The sequence below is a fragment of the Chiloscyllium plagiosum genome, chromosome 11 (genome assembly GCF_004010195.1).
Source record: "Chiloscyllium plagiosum isolate BGI_BamShark_2017 chromosome 11, ASM401019v2, whole genome shotgun sequence".
Classification (NCBI taxonomy): Eukaryota; Metazoa; Chordata; class Chondrichthyes; order Orectolobiformes; family Hemiscylliidae; genus Chiloscyllium; species Chiloscyllium plagiosum.
Genome location: NC_057720.1, coordinates 93,445,262 through 93,451,260, shown reverse-complemented (window position 1 = coordinate 93,451,260; position 5,999 = coordinate 93,445,262).

Below are 5,999 nucleotides of genomic sequence, written 5' to 3'. Positions count from 1 at the left end.
TTTGTGGATTTTGGGCAGGAGGTAGAAACGGGCGGTGCGGGGTTGTGGGACTATGAGGTTGGAGGCGGTGGATGGCAGATCCCCTGAGGTGATGAGGTTATGGATGGTCTGGGAAATGATGGTTTGGTGGTGGGAGGTGGGGTCATGGTCAAGGGAGCAGTAGGAGGAGGTGTCCGCGAGCTGACGTTTAGCCTCAGCGGTGTAAAGATCGGTGCGCCAAACTACTACCGCGCCTCCCTTGTCTGCCGGTTTGATAGTGAGGTTGGGGTTGGAGCGGAAGCTGTGGAGGGCTGCACGTTCCGAGGGTAAGAGGTTGGAGTGGGTGAGAGGGGTGGAGAAGTTGAGGCGGTTAAAGTCGCGGTGGCAGTTGGCTATGAAGAGATCGAGGGCGGGTAAGAAGCCAGCACGGGGTGTCCAGGTGGTTGGGGTGTGTTGGAGCCGGGGGAAAGGGTCGTCAGAGGGTGGGCAAGGATCCTGGTTGAAGAAGTAGGCACGGAGGCGAAGGCGGCAGAAGAATTGTTCGATGTCACGCCGCGTGTTGAACTCGTTAATCTGGGAGCGTAGGGGGATGAAGGTGAGGCCTCTGCTGAGGACTGATCTTTCATCCTCAGAGAGGTGGAGGTCTGGAGGGATCATCCATATGTCTATCCAATGACCATTTAAATGCCCTTAAAGTTGGCGAGTCTACTACTGTTGCAAGCTGTGCGTTCCAGTCCCCTACTACTCTCTGAGTAAAGAAACTATCTCTGACATCTATCCTATATCTATCACCCCTCAATTTAAAGCTATGTCTTGCTACCCTGATGCAGGTTTTATGGTATGATCTGCCTGTATTGCATTAAAAAAAAAAACACTTTTCACTGTATCTCGGTACATGTGACAACAATAAATCAAATCAAATCAGTCCTCAGCTTCCAGAACAGAAAACTGATTTGTGAGTGGCTCCTGCCTGACCTGCCTGTTTCTCCTTGACTACCTGGTGGTAACCTCTTCACCTTCATTTCTCCAGACACTTGATCAGTTGTATGACCATCTCTCTAAATGTGCCACCCACATAACTGTCAGCCTTATAAAGTGTCTCCTGTCACATAGCTGCACTTCTTAGAACCATTCACTGAAATATGTTGTTTGTTGTGAGCTAGGAACTATTTTCTGCCATTAATTCTTTCTTTCTTTGACCACATGGTCACTACCTTTGTCTGTCTTCCTCCTTTTTAAAGTGCCATTGTTTTGATCTTTATACCCCCAAAGTTCCAAAACAATACAACAGTATATAAAATTGCTGCTCCTGGATCTCAAGGAAATCACCTCCAATTGCTATAAAATAAAAAGCTCAAAAAAAGGAGCAGCTCTTACAGCCACAATTTTTGGTCAGGTCCTAGGTAGTGTTGCTGAACAGAGACCTTGGAGTGCAGGTTCATAATTCCTTGCAAGTGGAGTCACAGGTAGATAGAATAGTGAAGAAGTGTTTGGTATGCTTTCCTTTATTGGACAGAGCATTGATTACAGGAGTTGGGAGGTCATGTTGCGGCTGTACGGGACATTGGTTAGGCCACTGTTGGAATATCGCATGCAATTCTGGTCTCCCTCTTATTAGAAGCTGTTGTGAAACTTGAAAAGGTTTCAGAAAATATTTACAAGGATGTTGCCAGGGTTGGAGGATTTGAACTATAGGGAGAGGCTGAATAGGTTGGGGCTGTTTTCCCTGGAGTGTTGGAGGCTGAGGAATGACCTTATAGAGGTTTATAAAATCATGAGGGGCATGGATAGGGTAAATAGACAAAGTCTTTTCCCTGGAGCGGGGGAATCCAGAACTAGAGGGCATAGGGTTGGGTGAGAGGTGAAAAATTTAAAAGGGACCTAAGGGGCAACTTTTTCATGCAGAAAGTGGTGCATATATGAAATGAGTTGCCAGAGGAAGTAGTGAGGCTGGTACAATTACAACATTTAAAAGGCATTGGATGGGTATACAAATAGGAGGGATTTATAAGGATATGGGCCAAATGCTGGCAAATGGGACTAGATTAGGTTAGGATATCTGGTTGGCATGGATGAGTTGGACCGATTTCAGATAGCCAACATGGTTTCATCAAGGACAGGTCATGTCTCACAAACCTTACTGAGCTTTTTGAGAAGGTGAGCAAACATGTAGATGAGGGTAGGGCAGTTGATATGGTATACATGGACTTCAGTAAGGCTGTTGGAGCAAATGCAGAGGCATGGGATTGAGGGTGCTTTAGCAGTTTGGATTAGAAACTGGCTTTCTGAAAGAAGGCAGCGAGTGGTGGTTGATGGAAAATATTCAGCCTGGAGTCCGATTACTAGTGGTGTGCCACAAGGATTTGTTTTGGGACCACTGCTGTTTGTCACTTTTATAAATGACTTAGATGCCGGCATAGGTGGATGGATCAGTAAATTTGTACATGACACTAAAGTCGGTGGAGTAGTGGACAGTTTGGAAGAATGTTACAGGTTGCAGGGAGACTTGGATAAATTGCAGAATTGGGCTGAGAGGTGGCAAATGGAGTTCAGTGCAGCTAAATGTGAGGTGATTCACTTTGGGAAGAATGACAGGAAGGCAGAGTGCTGGGTCAATGAAAAGATTCTTGGTAGTGTGGATCTGCAGAGGGATCTTGGAGTCCATGTGCATCGATCCCTGAAAGTTGCCACCCAGGTTGATAGTGCTGTTAAGAAGGCATACGGTGTGTTAAGTTTCATTGGTAGAGGGATTGAGTTCCGGAGCCGTAATGTCGTGCTGCAACTATACAAAATGCTGGTGCGGCCACACTTGGAATATTGTGTCCAGTTCTGGTCGCCATATTTTGGGAAGGATGTGGAAGCATTGGAAAAGGTGCAAAGGAGATTTACCAGGATGTTGCCTGGTCTGGAGGAAAGGTCTTATTAGGAAAGGCTGAGAGACTTGGGTCTGTTCTCATTGGGAAGAAGAAGGCTAAGAGGGGATTTGATAGAGACATACAAGATGATCAGAGGATTAGGAAGGGTAGACAGTGAAAGTCTTTTCCCTCAGATGATGACGTCAGCTTGTACGAGGGGGCATAACTACAAATTGAGGGGTGATAGATTTAAGGCAGATGTCAGAGGCAGGTTCTTTACTCAGAGAGTGGTAAGGGCGTGGAATGTCCTACCTACCAATATTAGGGAGATTTAAACAATCTTTGGATAAGCACATGGATGGTGATGGGATAGTGTAGGGGACGAGATGAGAATAGTTCACGGGTCGGCGCAACATCGAGGGCCGAAGGGCCTGTTCTGCGCTGTATTGTTCTATGTTCTAAGGGTCTGTTTCTATGCTATACATCTCTATGATTCTGACTCTATTTGGGCCACATTTGGAGTATAATTTGCAGTTCTGTTAGCTACACTATAGGAGGGGTGTGGAAATTCTGGAGAGAGTCAAAAAAAGAGGGTTTACCAAGATGAAAAAAGAAAGCACCACAAATGGTGAAAATCTGAAGGACAAAGAGAAATTGCTGAAAAACCCAACAGTATCTGTAGAGAGAAAATAGAATTAATGTTTCTAGTCTGGTGATCCTTCTTTAGAACTGATTGTGGATAGGAAAAGATAGTATACATGCTAGAGAAGGAGTCGTGGGAGGGGAAGGAGAAACCAATAGGTGCAATTGGAACCCAGGAAGATAGAAAACCAGTTAGTCAGACAAACGAATGGGTAAAGATCAGCCTGGAAGAATGATTGGCTGCTAATGCGGACGATTAGTAGCTGGCAATGGGTTGGTTGTGGTAGCAGCCAATGTTTTGACAAGGTTGGAGTAAGGACGTGATATAGGTGTTCAGGCCTTCGAATTATTGAACACAATATTGAGTCCAGAAGGCTGCAGGGTCCCCAGGTGCAAAATGAGATGTTGGCCAGGGATCACGGTAGTGTGTTGAGATGGCAGGCAACTGGAAGCTTGGGGTCACTTTTATGAACAGAACGTGAGTGAACTGGTCACCCAGTCTGTGTTTCATCTCCACAGTATAGAAGAGACCACATTGTGAGCAGCGAATGCAGTAGACTAGATTGAGTGAAGAGCAGGTAAATCCACTGCTTCACCTGGAAAGTGTGTCTTGGTCCTTGGCTAGTAAGGGGGTAAACAGGCAGGACTTACATTTTCTGCGATTGCATGGGAAGGTGCAGTGGGATGTAGGGAAACATTGGGAATGAAGGAAGAGTTGACCAGGGTCTCCTGGAGAGAAGAGTCTCTGCAGAATGCTGACAAGATAGGGGAGGGGAATATGTGTCTGGGTGGTGGTGGATCCTCCTGGAGGTGACAGAAATTGTGACTTATATTCCTTTGGATGTGAATGCTGGTGGTTTGGAAATTGAGGATCTAGGGAACCAATCACTGTTGTGGGAGGGAAGAGGGTGAAGGTAGAACTGCAGGAGATGGGTTGGTCAGGATAGAGGGCCCTGTCAAACACGGTGGTGGGGAATCTTTGGTTGAGGAAGAAGGTGGAAATTTCAGAGGTCCCCTTGGAGAAGCTTGCATCATTGGAACAGATGTGTCGGAGGTGGAGAATTTCTCTGGGTAGACACCTTGAGCAGGACATCTTTTAACATGAGAATGCTGTTACACATCAGCAGACATGTGATCCACCACAGAGGTAGATCCAGTTCCAGTGGCAAGGAAATCTGATACTGTCCTGAAGGCAGGGTCCTGGCAGGGTCAGCCATGATGATAAAGTCCAAAGGGAGATCCTCAGTCATCAAGATTTCCTTGAACTCAATCTACCTCTGTCAAAGACTGTGCATCTGCTGATGTGTCACACCATTCTCATGTTAAATGCGTCCTGCACATGGTGTCTAATGTAGAGGAATTCAACACTGCTTCTCAAAGACATTCAATATATTGGTCTCAACCATTCCCTGTGGCAGAGAATTCCACACGCTTACCACTCTCTGGGTGAAGAAATTTCTTCTCATGTTCATCCTAAATGGTCTACTTCTGTGACTTTCCTCCGGGTACTCATGTTTCCTTCCACAATCCAAAGTTGTGTACATTAGGTGGATTGGCCGTGCTAAATTGCCCATGGTGTCCAGGGATGCACGGGCTAGGTGGATTAGCCATGGGAAATGTAGGGTTACAGGGAAAGGTGGGGGAGGTGAGTGTATGTGGGTTGTTCTTTGGTGTGGATTTGATGGACTGAATGGCCTGCTTCTTCCTCTAGGGATTTTAAATTCGATGATTAATATCCTTAATCTTTCACCCCTGGTTCTGGACTCCCTGGCCATTGGGAACATCTTTGCTGTTGGTCCTGTTGGAATCTGAAAGGTTTCTGTGAGATCCTTTTAATCTCCAATGCATACAGTCCTAACTGATCTAATTTGGCATCATATATCAGTCCTGCCATCTCATGAATCAATCTGGTAAATTTTCGTCACACTCCCTCCATAGCCACATTATCCTTCCTTAGATAAAGGAGGAAAACTGCACACAATGCATCAGGTGTGGTCTCACCAAGACTCTGTTCAATTGCAGCATTACATCCCCACTCTTGTACCCAAATCCCCTTCCTGTCAAGGCCAAAATACAAACATTCTTTTGAAAGTGAGATGAGATGCCAGCCCTTGACATCAAGGCCACATTTGACTGAGTGTGGCATCAAAAAGCCTGAGCAAAAACTAGAATCAATGGGTACGAAGAACAAAGAACATTACAGCACAGGAGCAGGCCCTTCAGCCACCCAAGCCTGCGCCGATCCATATCCTCTATCTAAACCTGTCGCCTTATTTATAAGGTTCTGTATTGCTCACTGCCCATTCATGTATCTGTCTAGATACATCTTATATGACTCTATTGTTCCCGCCCCTTCCACAGTGCTGCGCTCCCTCAGCACTGGCCCTCTGACAGTGCAGCACTTCCTCAGTACTGACCCTCTGACAATGCAGCACTTCCGACTGTCAGTGACCCTCAGTACTGACCCTCCAACAGTGCAATGCTCCCTCAGTACTGACCCTCTGACAATGCAGCACTTCCTCA